Genomic DNA, 17,627 nt, shown 5'->3' with positions numbered 1-17,627 from the left:
ATTACATATAAATGAAACAGTGATTATCATGACACTGGATATCAGTTTACATGGGATAGTGACTCTTAAAGGTGGACAAAAAATGTGTATTCACCACAATTATACCAGCTTACTGCCTTGAAGAATTTCCAGCCCTCATTGGTAAAGCCTGATGGATTCCCTGAGTTAATAAGATGGAAAGGAGTGTTAAGAAGAATGAAGCGGCTAAAGTTTGCTAGCAGAGTACTAGGGAGGGGATTTCATGGAAAGAAAACTTAGGAGATCTGCTAGGATATATATGTGTGGTATGTGAAACTAACCAAGACTATAAAAAATGTTATGCAAAAGGATTAAAGGGAACAGCACCCAACACTCATACAGGGCCAAGAATAGAATCCATTCTTACCTGCCAGACTTGAAAATATTTTTAAAAATCAGGAGCATTGGATAGATTACTCAGAAAGTTCTTTCTGTAGTTGTGGGGAATAATTTAGTTAACCCTGCACTAAGCATGGTTGTGCTGCTACCTAACAAATTCAAAGAATCAAACTTTTCCCAGGTAACTAAACTGTATTCTCATAAAAATGTCAAAGTATTTTGAGAAATACAAAAATATCCAGTATTCAACAAGTAACAATATCTGTTATCCCAAAAAACGTTACAGGCATGCAAAGAATCAGGTCAATATCACCTGTAATGAGGGAGAAATCAATTCAAATTGACCTGAATCTGATAGGGATGTTAGCAATAATCTAGGCAGAAAAGAAAATTAAAACAATATAACTGTATGACTGTGTTCAAAAGCATGAAAGGCATAAAAGACATAAAAGAGACCAAATCAAAATTTTATAGATGACTTCTAGTTTCAACGTATTGTGGTCAGAGAATATGGTATGATTTCAATCTTCTTAAATTTGTTGAGGCTAGTTTTGTGACCCAGCACATTGTCTATCCTTGACAATGGTCCATGTGCACTGGAGAGAAAAATTCCCTTTCTTATTAGAAATCAACTGTAAAAAGCAAGTAAAGAAACCCACAAATATGTGGATATTAAACAACATACATCTAAAAATTACTGGGTCAAATAAAAAGTAAAAGGTGAGATTAAAAGATATATAGAATCATCCAAGAGAGGCAAATCAAAAAGGACAATGTGGTACCATCTCACATCTGTCAGAATATGTATCATCAACAAATCAACAAAGGACAAGTGCTGGAGAGGATGTGGAGAAATAGGAACCCTTGAGCACTGCTGATGGCAATGCAGACTGGTGCAGCCACTGTGAAGAACAGTATGTAGTTTCCTCAAAAAACTAAACATGGAACTCCCATTTGACCCAGTGATCCCACTTTTAGGAATATATCCCAAGAAAATAGAAACAATCAGAAAGGAAATATGCACCCCTATGTTCATAGCAGCACAATTTAACATAGCTAATATTTGGAAACAGCCTAAGTGCCCATCAGCAGATGAGTGGATTAAAAAACAGTGGCACAATTACACAATGGAATACTACGGTGCTGTAAAAAAGAAGGGATTCTTACCATTTGCAACAGCATGGATGGAAGTGAATGTGTTATGCCAGCACAGCCAAGGGTTCGGGGTGCCTGAGCAGGGGCAACAAAGGATGGAGAAATGATAAACAAAGAGAAAAAGCTGGGTCTAGGTGGATCTTCTGTGCCTGGCTGAGGCCACAGAACAGATCCAGTCTGCAAAACTGAGGCTTTATTTATAATCAGGGACAAACAAGGTAATCTACAATGTTGTTGTAAGTTTCACTTGTTTTGGCAGCACTTGCTGCCCCTCCCACAGCCAACTAGATACTCAGGAAAGATCTAGGTAGCAGATACAAGCTCAAGCTTAACTATGATTAGAGAACTGTGCCCTCCAAGCTCGGACTTGTTTGTGACTTTGCCAGCAGGTCAGTCCGAGGCTTAACCCTATAACCTCTTCCTACAAGTGAAGAGCATTATGTTAAGTGAAATAAGCCAGTCAGTGAAAGATAAATACCACGTAACCTCACTCATTTGTGGAATATAAAGATTATAAACTGTTGAACAAAAATAGAAACAGAGGTAAAGAAACATGGAGCAGACTCAAACTACACCAAGAAGGCAGCGGAGGGGAGAAGGAGGTAAGAGATCAACCAAAGGACTTGTAGGCATACATATAAGCACAACAAATGAACGCAAGACACTGGGGAGTGGGCTATGAGGGCAAGTGCTGGGGTTAGGGGAGACCTGGGGGAGGTCAATGGGGGGGAAAAGGAGACATGTGTACAACTATTTGTAATGCCTTAAACAATAAAATAAAAATAAAATAAAATAAAAACTGTGGTACATCTACACAATGGAATACTATGCTGTAGTAAAAAAGAAGAAATTCTTATCATTTGCAGCAGTATGGATGGAACTGGAGAGCATTATTGCTAGCTGAAATAAGCCAGGCAATGAAAGAAAAATGTCACATGATCTCACTCATTTGTGGAATATAATTAACAACATAAACTGATGAACAAAGACAGATCCAGAGACAGAGAAGCATCTATCAGACCATCAATCCTCAGAGGGAAGGTAGGGGAGGGTGGGGGTAAGGGGGAGAAATCAACCAAAGGACTTTTATGCATGCATATAAGCCTGACCAATGGACACAGACACCAGGGGGGTGGGGCAGGAGTAGGGGGGTGGTTGGGGAGAGCAATGAAGGGATAAGGCACATATGTAACACCTTAATCAATAAAGAAAAAAATAATTTATATTAAAAAAAAAAAGATAGTGTCAACCTGGCCAGTGTTCTCAGTGCTTGCGCATCAACCTATGAACCGGGTCAGGGCATATGCCTAGGTTGAGGGCTTGGTAGGGGGCATGCAGGAGGCAGCCTATCAATGATTCTATAATCATTAGTGTTTCTATCTCTCTCTTCCTCTCCCTTCCTCTCTGAAATCAATAAAAATATATTTTATAAAAGATATACACTGAGTGGCCAGATTATTATGACCACCCGATCAGTACTTCGTTGAGCCGCATATTGCTGTAATTCTTCTCGGCATTGACTCCAAGAGATGTTGAATGGGATGCAAGGAATCTGACACAGTGCCTAATGAATAACACTGTTCAGTTCTGTGAGATTTGATGGTTGTGAAACCAGTTGCCTGATAGCTCTTTTAACTTCATTCCACAAATGCTCAATTGGAGTGAGATCTGGTGATTGTGGGGGCCACCTAAGCAAGGTAAAGTCTCCCTCATGTTCCTGAAACCACTCCTGCACAATACAAGCACCATGGCATGGCTCATTGTCTTTTTGGAAGAAGCCATCTCCATTGGGATACGCCATCAACATGATAGGATGAACTTGATCAGCAAGAATCCTTAGGTATGTTGTGCTATTCAGACGTTGTCCCACATGAATTAAAGGGCCCAAATCATGCCAGAAAAACATGCCCCAAACCATAACACTTCCCCCACCAACTTGAAGGGTTGTACTCATGATGTGGGGTGCATACTTTCATGCTGTTTCCATGAAATTCTCACTCTTCCATCCGCATGATGCAACTGGAAATGTGATTAATTAGACCACATGGCTTTTTTTGCAATGCTCAACTGCCCAATCCTTGTGTTTCTGTGTGAATTGGAGACATTTTTATCTTGGTAACTGCAGACAGAAAAGGCATTTGAACAGACCTACAGCTTCCATATCCCAAGCTAATTTACCTACAAACATCAGGTGTTCATAATAATCTGGCCATTCGGTATATATATATTAGAGGCCCAGTGCATGAATTCGTGCATGGCTGGGGTCCAGCCATTCTGGCCAGGGGGAGGGGACATGGGTGGTTGGCCAGTCTGCCTGCTGGTTGAACTCCTGGTCGAGGGGGCAATTTACATATTAGCCTATTATTATATAGGATATATGCTGAGTAGCCAGATTATTATTTGTTCAGAGATTTTAATAATCTGGCCACTTAGTATATTTTGTTCATTAGATTCCACATATGAATGAGATCATGTGATATTTTTCTTTCTTTGACTGGCTTATTTCACTTAGCATAATAATCTCCAGGTCCACCCATGCTGTCACAAAAGGTTAGAGGTCCTTCTTCTTTATAGCTGCATAGTATTCCATTGTATAAATGTGCCACAGCTCTTTTATCCACTGATGTACTAAGGAGCATTTAGGCTGTTTCCAGATCTTAGCTATTGTCAATAATGTTGCTTTGAATATAGGGATGAATATATTCTTTCTGATTGGAGTATCAGAATCCTTAGGATATATTCCCAGAAATGGAATCACTGGGTCAGACAACAGTTCCATGTTTAATTTTTTAAGAAAACACCATACTGACTTTCATAGTGGCTGCACCAATCTGCATTCCCACCAGCAGTATACTAAGGTTCCTTTTTCTTCATATTCTCACCAGTGCTTGCTTTTTGTTGATTTGTTGATGGTAGCCATTCTGGCAGGTGTGATGATTAGTGACAATTAGCATTTTTCATATGTCTCTTGGCCATCTGTATGTCCTCTTTGGAGAAGTGTCTATTCATGCCCTTTGCCCATTTTTAATTGGATTGTCCGTCTGCCTTTTGTTAAGTAGTATAATTTCTTTATATATTTTGGAAATTAACCCCCTATCAGAGGTATCATTGGAAAATGTGTTTTCCCATAGAGTGGGTTATAGTTTCATTTTGATGATGGTTTCTTTTGCTGTGCAGAAGCTTTTGAATTTGATGTAGTCACATTTGTTTATTTTTCCCTTTGTTTATCTTCCCTATGAGATGTATTGGTGAAAATTCTGCTAGGTGACATGTCTGAGATTTTTTTAAAAATATATATTTTATTGATATTTTACAAAGAGGAGGAAGGAAGAGAGATAGAGAGCTAGAAACATCGATGAGAGAGAAACATCGACCAGCTGCCTCCTGCACACCCCCTACCGGGGATGTGCCCACAACCAATGTACATGCCCTTGACCGGAATTGAACCTGGGACCCTTCAGTGCGCAGACCGACGCTCTACCACTGAGCCAAACCGGTTTCGGCAATGTCTGAGATTTTGATGCCTATGTTTTCTTCTAGGATTTTTTACTTATATTTAAGGTTTTTTATCCATTTTGAGTTTATTCCTGTGTAAGTTTGGTGTAACTTTGTGGTCTATTTTCATTTTATTTTTTTGCATTTACCACTCTCACCACTTTTATTCAATGTACTTCTGAAAGTCCTAGCCGGAGCAATCAGGCAAGATAAAGAAATAAAAGGCATCCAAATTGGTTATGTAATAAAAGTATCACTTTTTGCTGATGACATGATTCTATACATAGAAAACCCTAAATACTCCACCAGAACACTATTAGAAACAATAAATAAATATAATAAAATTACATGATATAAAATAAATGTACAAAAAAACCACTGAATTTCTATATACTAACAATTAAATTTCAGAAAAAAAGTTAAAAAACTAATTTCTTTTGCAATTGCAACTAAAATAATAAAATACCTGGTAATAAACTTAAAGGATGTGAAGGATATGTACACTGAAAACTACAAAGCATTATTACAAGATATTTAAAGAGACACAATGAAATGGAAAGATATTCTGTATTCATGGATAAGAAGAATCAAAATAATTAAAGTGTCCATATCACCCAAAGTAATATACTGATTTAATGTAATCTACATAAAAATACTAATGTCATTTTTTAAATAAATGGAAAAAAAAACCTATCATCAGACTAGTATGGAACCACAGAAGACCTCCAATAGCCAAAGAATTCTGAGAAAAAATAACAAAGCCAGAGGTATTACACTACTTGATGTCAAATTACCAGTATACTACAGAATGATAATCAAAACAGCATGTTATTGGCAGAAAAATGGACACATAGACCAATGAGACAGAATTGAAAGTCAAAAAAAAACCAAACAAACAAACAAAAAAAAACATCAGATGTATAATGGGCAAGTAATTTTTGGCAAGAATTCAAAAAACACACATTGGAGAAAAGAAAACATCTTCAATAAATGGTGCAGGGAAAATTGGAAAGCCACATGCAAAATAATGAAACCAAAGTTTGTCCCTATGTACAAAAATTAATTATTAATGGATCAAAGACCTAAATATAAGATATGAAACAATAAATTTCATATAAGAAAACAGAGGTACTAAACTCATGGACCTTGGTTTTAGCGAAGATTTTATGAATTTGACCCCAAAGGCAAGGTAAATAAGGCAAAAATAAATTGGACAGTCTGGGCAAAATGTACAAATTCCTAGAAACATAAGATCTGCCAAAACTGAATCAAGAGGAAGCAGAAAGCCTGAATAGACTGATTATAACTTATAAAATTGAAGCAATAATAATAATAATAATAAAAACACACACCAAGCAAACAAAGGTCCTGGACTGGATGGCTTCACAGGGAGTATTACTGAACATTAAAAAAGAACTAAAACCAATCCTTCTCAGACTATTCCAAAAAAAATTCAAGAGAAAGGAAGGCTTCCAAGCTCTTTCTATGAAGTCAGCATTATCCTAACCCCAAAACCAGATAAAGATATTATAAAGAAAGCAAAATGCAGGCCATTGTCCTTGATGAACATAGATGCTAAAATCCTCAACAAAATATTAGCAAATTAGATCCAGCAACATACAGAAAAGATCTATACCATGATAAAGTGGGATTATTCCAGGGATGCAAGGCTAGTATAATATTCACAAATCAATATATGTGATATAATATATAAACAAAATGAAAGATAAAGATCACATGATCACATCCATAGAAACAGAAAAAGCATTTGATAAAATCCAGCACACATACTATATAATAAACAGGTAACATGCAAATGGACTGTCATTCCAACACACAAGATGGCAGCCCCATGTGGACACAAGCTAGCCAGCAGCAGAAAGAAGTTGGGAGGAATCAGGCCTGCAAGGGAGGGCAGTTAGGGGTGACCAGGCTGGCAGAGGAGGGCAGTTGGGGGCAATCAGGCCTGAAAAAAAGGACAGTTGGGGGGGACCCAAGCCTGCAGGGGAGGGCACTTAAGGGTGACCAGGCGAGCAGGAGAGGGCAGTTAGGGGTGACTGGGCCAGCAGGGGAGGGCAGTTAGGGGCAAACAGGTCTTCAGGGGAGTGCAGTTGGGAAGAACAAGGCCTGAAGGGGAGGGCAGTTGGGGGGACCAGGCCTGCAGAGGAGGTCAGTTGGGGGTGACCAGGTCAGTAGGGGAGGAGTTAGGAGTGACCAGGCCTGCAGGAGAGGGCAGCTAGGAGTGACCAGGCCGACAGGGAAACAATTAGGAGCTGATCAGGTTGGCAAGGGAATGGTTAGGAGGTGATCAGGTTGGCAGGCAGAAGCGGTTAGGGACAATCAGGCAGGCAGGCAGGTGAGTGGTTGGGAGCCAGCAGTCCTGGATTGTGAGATCAGGCCTAAATGGGCAGTCGGACATCCCTTGAGGGGTCCCAGATTGGAGAGGGTGCAGGCTGCACTGAGGGACACCCCCCCCTCCGTGCACTAATTTCATGCACCGGGCCTCTAGTTTATGATAAAAAGTCTCAGCAAAGTGGGAATAGAGTGATCATACCTCAACATAATAAAGGCTATATATGAAAAACCTGAAGCAAACATGATACTCAATGGGCAAAAACTAAAAGTGTTTTCTTTAAGATCAAGATCAAGTCAGGGATGCGTGTGCCCTAACTGATTTGTCTCAGTAGATAGAACATTGGCCTGTGGACTCAATAATATTTGAAGGCATCAGGTTCAATTCCTGTCAAAGGCATATACCTTGGTTGCAGGCACATACCCAGTAGGGAGTGTGCAGGAGTCAGCTGATCAATGTTTCTCTCTCATCAATATTTCTAACTCTCTATCCATCTCCTTTCCTCTCTGTGAAAAATCAATAAAATATTTTTTTTCAAAAACAGGGATGTCTGCTTTCACCATTCTTATACAACAGAGTATTGGAAGTCCTATCCATAGTGAAGAGATGAGAAAAAGAAATAAAAGGCATTCAAATTAGATAGGAGGAAGTAAAACTGTTATTATTTGCAGATGACATGATATTGGACATAGAAAACCTTAAAAACTCCACCAAAAAAACCTACCAGATTTAATATATGAATTCAGCAAAGTAGCAGAATACAAAATTAATACTCAGAAATCAGGGCATTTTTGCATACCAACAATGAACTATCAGAAAGGGAAACTAAGAAAACAATTCCAGTTACTATTGCAACAACAACAACAAAAATAAGGTAACTAGGAATCAATTTAACCAAGAAGATAAAAAAACCTATACTACTTCTCCAAAATTTTAAGGCTATGAAAGACAAAGAAAAATTGATGAATTGCTAAGGAGACCAAGTTAAAAAAATCAACAACAACAAAAAAAAAAACATACCAATGGAATGCAACTCATGATCCAAAATTTTATTTTCTGATAAAGAACATTATTGAGATAATTGGTAAGATGTAAATAAGGTCTTTAGATGAGCTAATAGTACTATGTCAATTTCTTGTATTTTTGTAATTGTGCTATGGTTTTTAAAGAGAATGGGTGATCTTTCTTTTAAGAAATATAAACTGGCAACCACCAATTTGGAAGTTCGGGGGCTCAGTGGAAAATGTTAAACGACTAAAAAGTACAACTTAGTAGTTACAAAATGGTCACAGAAATGTAAAGTGCAGCAAAGGGAATGTAGTCAATGGTGTATTGTGATGATCAGGTATGGTGCCATGTGGGTGCTTGAGTTGACAGGTGGATCATTTTATAGATTGTATAGTTGTCTGGATTGTGTTGTACACCTTAAATTAATGTAAAATGGTGTTTAATGTCAACTGTAATTGAAAAATAAAATTTAAAAAGAACTATAAGCTTAAGTATTATGTCTGCAACTTACTTTTTAATGATTCAGAAAAAAATAATATACACATACATACATACATACATACAGAGATAGAATAATAAAACAAATGTAATCAAATAACCTTTTAGTATTGCTGATAAGCATAAAGAAATTATTTGTAGTATGATTCCAACTTTTTATAGGTCCAAAATTAGTTTTAAAAGATTTTTAAATAGCCATCATGCTTTATAAAATGGGATTGTTGCGTTAAAATTATTATTTTTCTAGAAACAATATATTTACACATTCCTGTATTATCTTCCTATGAAATATGTGTCATCTACAAAGAGTAAAATAGTAACTTCACAGTGGAGAAACATGACATACATTACTAAAAGAATATGTCCAATGTTAACATAATACTGGAATAAAATAGTACTGTGTCCCTCCTGATACTGTGCAATGAGAGAGAAACAAAATAACTTCTGTGGCACCCCTGATCAAAACAAAGAATAGAATAACCTGAATGTAATCATGAAACATCACATGACCCCAAATTTAGAGAACATTCTCAGAAATAACTGATCTGTATTCTTAAAAAATTTAAAACTTATAAAAAATAAAGAAGTGTTTCAGATTAAATAAGGGTAAAGAGACATCACAAACAAATGCTGCACACAATTCTGGACAATAAATTGGAAAGTCTGTGGAAGGGTATACTATTTTTGTACTATTTTGCAAATTTTCTGGATGAAATAATTTTAAAATGAATCTGAAGGCATTCTATGCTCTGAAGTTATTTAATTAATATTGAGGTAATGTTATTTTATTTTTTAAATATGTTTTTTATTGATTTCAGATAGGAAGGGAGAGGGAGAGAGAAAAACATCAATGATGAGAGAGAATCATTGACTGATTGCCTCTTGCACGACCACCACTGGGGATGGAGCCTGCAACCCAGGCATTTGCCCTTGACCTGAATCAAACCAGGGACCCTTCAGGCTGCAGGCCAATGCTCTATCCACTGAGCCAAACCAGCAAGGGCAAAGTAATGTTATTTTTGAGGGTTTTGTAGAATTCTACCATGAAGCTTTCTAAATCTGATATAATTTATTGGAGAGAAGGAGATCCTTATCTAAATTTATTTATTTTATTTTGCTATTGGTCTACTAGACTTTCTGTCTCTACTGTAGTCAATTAAGTTAAATATAATTTTTAAATTATCCAATTTTTAAAAAATTACAGAGTTGGACAAAATAGTTTCTCTTCTGGGTTAAGAAATAGGTATTTATTTTTCATGAGCTTGTTGGCTGATTGAGCGATTTTTCTGGTTTGGATTATCTAAGATGCTTTCTGAGGTCAGTTGGCAATGGAGCTGAAAAATATTTGAAGGCCTCATTCACATACCTAGTGATTGGCAGGCTATTGACTAAAGCATCTTAGTTCTCTACTTGGCCTCATCATTAAGTAATTTCAGACTCATTCATATGAAGATAGTCTCAAGGTTTCAAACTCAGCAAGAGAGAGAAAGCAATAATTAATAAACACTTTGAATGAATCACATTTGTTAAAGCACCACTAACCAAAGCAAGTCATATGGTCCACAATCATTTCAAGAAGTGAATTAATAGGCTAAACTTTTTGACAAGTTTGAACTTCTTGAGAGAATGGCACAAAGTACATTGCCAAGATACATGTCATTAGGAATGGGAATAATTTGTGTTAATTTTGCAATCTACACTTTACTTGAGTATTGAAAGCCTTCTCTAAAGTGGATATATTCTGGTGGGTATTTAAATAGGACATAAATACCTTATACTATATGCCCAATATAAGAGGTCCATATACATATATATTTATTCTCCATACTTTTTAGGTATCAATCTTCTAATATTGCTCTTTTCAAGCCTTTAGCCAGTTGGTCAAGCTATTAACTACTGTCCATGAATAGATCCATATTCTAGGCCATTTATTCTTCAAGCAACCACTTTGAGTTCTGAATAGCAGTGTTATTTCATTGCTAACCCTGACAGATGAGGCAATGGATCATCCACCCACTTCTGGCTGGTTACAGCAAATCATGCAGATCTGTATGTAAACCAATTCTATTCTTTTCTTTCCCTGTTAATTGGTCATAGGAAACTTTATGAAGGCTGAAGGAAAAGCAGTGAAGCATGTATCAGGGAAGTTTGAGCCATCTGCTCATGTAGTTTACTAATGTCTTCTATACTTATTCAGCTTTGTTCTTATATACAATTTTCATTTTACAATGGAATAATGCTATATATACATGAAATTTTATGATTTGGTGGTTTAACAACACAAACTTCATGATGGGAAATCCAGGTTAAATAGTTATCTAGTATTTCATAATCCAACGTTTAATCTCTACTAGGTCACAGTAGCAAGTTTTTCTAATAGAGAGCTGCTGACAAAGGCATGTGTTACTCAAAAACTCTAGGGGTCTGTGCAGTAATTCTCCAATTAGGGTTTACTCCAGGCTGTACTGAGCAATTCTGTTGACCACAGACACTTGGACAATTCTAATACTTTTAGGTTTGCTGAAGCATAACAACCAAATAGTAGGCCAGTTTTTATTACAGTCTGGCTATGCTGCATAACTTCTCTTTCTTTTGGCCTAACTAAAAATAACAATATTATAGACTTGCTGGTAAATGGGTTGGAGCAGCACACCTGAGTGTAGTTTCTGCTCTCTAAAAAATCCAGAGAAACCGGTACAGCGTTCTTATTTCAGGTCAATGGACCGACAATATCTTAACTAATGAGACAGGTGCCTACGTTTTATGGGGTTTGTCTCTCGTGCTCTGGTGTGCATGCATCTTAGTAAGGTATTAAGAGTGCCTTTTATTTTCTGTTCATCAGCTCCAGTTAGCATATGTAATCATGGTAAGAATTCTGTGCAATGACCTGTGTGATAACAAAATGATGATGACCACTCTAGACTATCTTGTGACAAAGAAGGAAAATTGACATAGTAAGAAAGTGAAGGGGAAACAAGATGGCGGCATAGGTAAACAGTTAAACTGCTGCATCACACAACAATTTCAAAACTACAACTAAAAGACAAAACATCTATCACCCAGAACCACTGGAAAGCTGTCTGAAAGTTCTACAAATAGAAGGAAAGAGAAAAGAGCATTGAGACATGCACAAGCACTGAAAAGCTGAGGTATACAGGTGCATGAATCAGGCTGGGGTGGGTGACTGGCTGCACTGCTTTTTTGAACCCAAAGGGAGACAAGCTCCTGATTAATCTGAACTCCAGTTTCTGGGAAGATGCTGGGGACCCAAACTCCTACGGGGAGAAGCTGGACTGTCTGCCATCAGGTCAGAAAGTGAGGGTGGCTTTCTTGCAGAGATGCATGCAGCAATCATTGTTGACTGTGCTAGGGCGCAAGATGCCAGGACAGGGAAACTCAGAAACACAGAGATGGCTGACTGGCAGCCATTGTTGTTTGCCCCGCCCTAGCCTAGTGACTCTAAGACGATGCCCTGCACAATCTACAATCCTATCCAAGCTCTGTGAAGTGGCTTTTGCATATAAATGGCCTGCCTTATCGCAGCTTAACCTAACAAACTGCATCTCTGGTCAGACAGCTCCAAAACCTCCAAACCCCAATCAAAGAGGAGAAAACTATAGCTCTCACTGTAGCTCCTGCTGGGTGGCCTCAGACAGTAGCTGACCTGCACCCAATTGGAGATCCAGAAACCAGTGTACCTCGTGGTCAGTGTGAGACGACACCAGATTTCAACTGCTTACATCCATAAGTGACACATTCAAGAGGCAGACTCAGTGAGCACCAAAGCCCCACTGAAACAAGTCCTGCCCCATAAGCATGTCTTCAGCACAGCCGTTCTTCCATCATAGACACAGCAGGTCCTCACAATCAATTGGCCTGGAGGTCAATTCCTCTTAATGTACCAATAGCAATCAAGTCTTAATTACACCAAGACTTTGCACTTAGCCCACAAAGGAGTTCACCAAGTGTGTCCACCACAGGTGATAGGAGAGGCTGAACCACTGAGCCCTAAAGGTAACCTACCACAGAAAACCAATCCATCAACACAGGAAAGCAATAAAATGCAGAGACAAAGAAACATGTCACAAATGAAAATGGAGGAAAGCAAACTAGTGGACATAGAATTCAAAACCACGTTTTTAAGGTTACTCAAGAATCTTCTAAAAATCATTTTTTTTTTTTGGCACTTAGAGACAAAGGTAATACATGTCTTGATATTTAGAATTACAACAGCATAATATACAATTATCCCAAACAAACTTACAAACTAATTATTTGAATGTCTGACAGCAATTTAAAAAGGACATGAAAGGATTTAATACCTTCCACTGTGTAGAGGGCCCCTGGGAAGGCACTTGAGCATTCTATATTGGCCTCTCTTACACTTTTGGCCAAGAGGGACCCTTTTCTCACAATCCAATTGCCCACAGCTGTTGCCTGAGCTTTCTGTTCATGCCGAGGTTGAAGCCCCATGGTGGCTGGTACCATGGATCTTTCTCTTGCCCAGTAGGGTGAGCTGGGCCCTCCCTGAAGAAGAAACCTGGGTTCCCCAAGATATGTGATAAGTCCCAGGGCCCTGCCAGCAGGCAAGGGGACCCCAAGGTAGGTGCTGGGCATAGAAGCCATGGGGGCATTGGATACCAAGGAGACAGAACTGAACCTCACATTACCCTAGTTGGCCCTGGAGGATGACTGGTTAGCCAGAGATGGGTAAGATTCCTCAGGAAGGAACAACCTAAGACAGGCACAGTCATAGAGGGGCCTCAGGAGAGAACTTGGGGGTCAACAGAGGTGGGGCACAGACCCTCAGCCTGCAACTTTGTAGGGGCCAGAACCCTCACCCCTTCTGAGAGAGGTCTCCTGCCCCCATGGCTGCTTTACTTCCCATGCCCAGCTAAAATCAGGACCTAGGTAACAGACAGATACTTGGCCAACAGCAGCTGCCCTCTCACTGTACAAGACTTATTTGAGTTGTCTTGTACCCATCATGCGGGGAAGTGGGTTTTTGATATCTAAATCCAGCCTAGCACCAGGAATGCTCAGGGCCTACTCAGGAAGGCAAATAATCCTTTCCTCTAATATTTACAGGGTAAAGTAAGATGGTTGTTAGAGTATTAAATTTGACAGTAAAATAGTAGTCAAGTTTTCAGATTAATTTAAATTGGCTAATTGAAATAAGTGAATATCCTTGAAAGAATTTATTGTACTGGACACAAAGCTGTTCTTAAAGTGTTAACTAAAATTTTTATTGGTAGCTCAGTTCATGGTAAAATTGTGCAATAAGCCAGTCATATTTTAGTGCAAAAAATTAAAATTTAAAAGCTATCAAGACTACATTATAAAATTTCCAAAAGCCTCCTAATATTTAAATAAAAAAGGTGGGATAGTAGAAGAATATAATGTAAGGAAAAATATCCTATAAGTAAATTATATATAGAAAATTTTTCTTTAGGAAATTAACTTTCATTTGTAATGCTAACAGCAAGACACCCATGACAAACACATATGGTGTCAAAACAAGCCAAAGGAAAATCGTTTGGTCAAAAAATGAAAAAAGATCGCAAGTCAGATTTATAGAAAATATTCCTTTATTAACTTTTGGTTGAGAATATGTTTGTGTATTTTCAGAAAACATCTCTGAGATCATGTGGATTCCTGCAACAGAGAGGAATTGACAGGACTACTCCAGCCATGGAGACAGAAGAGAAACAGTCCAGAGATGGAAGATGCTGACCACGCCTTGCCAAACTAGCAGTCAGCAGCTGTGGATCACTGCAGGTTGCCCAGGACCAAACCAGAGAGAGTCAGACCTGCATTACCACCATCCAGAACTGAAATATCATTGCTGACATGTGCACATAAGGAACTGCTTGACATTGAAATTGGGACTCAAAAGAACTGTTGGCCCAGAAAGAAACTCACTACAGATTGGTTCATTTGCCTCTCAGCATAACCATTATTGCTTTCCTCAGTTTTGGTTCTTATAAGTGTATTTCTAGTATCACATGATCTCACTCATCTAGGGGAAATAATGAACAACATAAACTGATGAACAAAAACAGACCTTTAGACAGGGAAGCATCTATCAGACTGTCAAATCTCAGTGGGAATGTAGCGGAGGGTGGAGATAAGGGGGAGAGATCAACCAAAGGACCTGTGTGCATGCATATGAGCCTAAACAGTGGTCACAGACAACAGGGGGTGGGGGCATGTGTGAAGAGGGATTTGGGATGGAAATGGGGGAATGAGGACAAATATGTGATACCTTAATCAATAAAGGAATTTTAAAAAAAAAGAATCTTCTAAAAACCACCAAGAAACTTAATGGGACCTCAGAGGAGCTTAGTCAGACCTTCAAGGACCTTAATGAGAATAACAAAAAAAAAAAAAAGAAAGAAAAAAAAAATGGAAAAGGACAGTAAGAAATTAAGCATTCACTGTCTAAAATAAAGAATATACAGAAATTTAACTGTACATCAAAGGACCCCAAGTATCAAACCAAATATCTGAAATATGAGGAAACAAAAAATACCCAATCAGAAAAACAAAAGGAAAAAAGAACCCAGAAATATGAAGATAGTGTAAGGAGCCTATGGGACAACTTTCAGAGTATCAAATCCAAATTATTAGGGTGCCAGAAGAAGAGAGAGAGAAAGATATTGAAACAACCTATTAGAAGAAATAATGACAGAAAACTTCCCACACCTGGTGGAAGAAATAGACTTACAAATACAGGAAGTGCACAGAACCCAAAACAAGAGGACCACACCAAGACACGTCATAATTAAAATGCCAAGGGCAAAAGACAAAGAGAAAATCTTGAAAGCAGCAAGAGAAAAAAACAGTTAGTTACCTTCAAGGGAGTACCCATACAACTGTCAGCTGATTTTTCAACATAAACTATGCAGGCCAGAAAATATTCAAAATGATGAATAGCAAGAACCTACAACCAAGATTATCCTACCCAGCAAAGCTATCATTTAGAATTGAAGATCAGATAAAGAACTTCAAAGACAAGAAAAAGATAAAGGAGTTCATAACCACCAAACCAGGATTATATGAAATGCTGAAGGGTATTCTTTAAGAAGAGGGAGAAGCTGGAACCAGTTTGTCTCAGTGGATAGAGCATCAGCCTGTGGACTGAAGGGTCTTTGGTTCAAGGGCATGTACCTTGGTTGTGGGCACATCCCCGGGGGGAGGGGGGTGCAGGAGGCAGGTGATAGATGATTCTCTCTCATAAATGTTTCTGGCTCTCTATCCCTCTCTCTTCCTCTCTGTGAAAAATCAATAAAATTTATTTTTTAAAAAGAACAGGAAGAAGAAAAAGGTTAAGATAAAAATTATGAACAACATAATGACAATAAATACATGCCTACCAACAAGTGAATCTAAAAATCAAGTGAATAAAAAATCTGATGAACAAAATGGACTGATAAATATAATAGAATCAAGGACATAGAAAGAGAGTGCACTGACAATTCTCAGGGGGGAGGGCATGTGAGGGGTGCGGGAAGAGATTGGATAAAAATCATACACCTATGGATGAAGACAGTGGCGGGGGGGGGGGGGGGGGAGGTAAGTGCGTGGGGTGGGGAATCAGATGGAGGGGAGCTATGGGAGGAAAAAAAGAGGAACAGCTGTAATAATTAGAACAATAAAGACTTATTTTAAATTAAAAAAAGAAAGTGAAGGAGGTTCTCTGGAAAATAGACTTATCATCTGTTGATGGGGATAGAGGTTGGCCATTTTGGTAGATTAATATCTACACACTCCCTGATGAAGAAGTCATTGTTTCTTCAGACTTAGTTAAAGGTGTCTAAAGAAGGCTCACATTAGCCAAAACCGGTTTGGCTCAATGGATAGAGCGTCGGCTTGGGGACTGAAAGGTCCCGGGTTCGATTCCGGTCAAGGGCATGTACCTTGGTTGCGGGCATATCCCCAGTAGGGGGTGTGCAAGAGGCAATTGATCAATGACTCTCTATCATTGATGTTTCTAACTCTCTATCTCTCTCCCTTCCTCTCTGTACAAAAATCAATAAAATATATTAAAAATAAATAAATAAATAAACAAATAAAGAAGGCTCATATTAGAAGAGGCATTCTTGATTTCCGGGGATGCATGTGTGGCTGAGACCAGATCTTGGAATGCCTTAAGGAAGCCTGAGGAGTTAGTTCCTCCTTCAACAGGGACCCCATGCATAAATCTACATATGCCTCTTTTGTGCACCCCTTACACTTCGTACATGACTTTATAATATAGTATTTCCCATGTGGTCCAGGTCTTGGAAAGCAGGGAAGAGTGGTATCCGTATGACCAGTGCTACTACCCTGTTTCCCAGAAAATAAGACAGTGTCTTATATTAATTTTTTCTCCCAAAGTTGTGCTAGGTCTTATTTTCAGGGGATGTCTTATTTTCAGTGAAACACGGTAGTAGAACATAACCACGTTGCTGTGTGAATTTCCCCAGGCATTCACATTGATATGGGGTCTTGAGAGGTCTGCCAAAAAAATAAGTCCAACTCTCCTATTCTCAAACTAACTATAGGCTGTCTCTAGGCCAAAAGCTACAAATAGTCTTTTTGCTTCTTCCTTAGTCCTCTGATCACAAGAACTTTGCTCCTGGACTTGCTGTGCTGGGGGTAGTGAACCAGACCCTATTTCTGGAAGTCCTTCTAAACCAGTGACTTTGATTCCTAAGGGAAGAGAGAGATCTGAGCAGCTGACCCTAATCATAACCCTTCCTACACTTTAAGAATACTC

The 17,627-nt window shown here is 38.5% G+C and overlaps 1 long non-coding RNA gene across 1 annotated transcript in view; it reads left to right on the top strand.

Annotated features, from left to right (window-relative positions):
• LOC311615347 overlaps positions 1–14,968 on the top strand; it is a 93,552-nt gene extending 78,584 nt beyond the window's left edge. Inside the window, exon 3 of the long non-coding RNA XR_014793763.1 lies at positions 14,495–14,968. This is a non-coding gene — a long non-coding RNA (uncharacterized lncRNA). The remainder of the gene's footprint in view (positions 1–14,494) is intronic.
• Positions 14,969–17,627: the final 2,659 nt, after the last annotated feature.

This window comes from Pipistrellus hanaki (assembly GCF_964339955.1).
Source record: "Pipistrellus hanaki genome assembly, chromosome: X".
NCBI lineage: Eukaryota > Metazoa > Chordata > Mammalia > Chiroptera > Vespertilionidae > Pipistrellus > Pipistrellus hanaki.
This window is presented reverse-complemented; position numbering and strand designations above follow the sequence as displayed.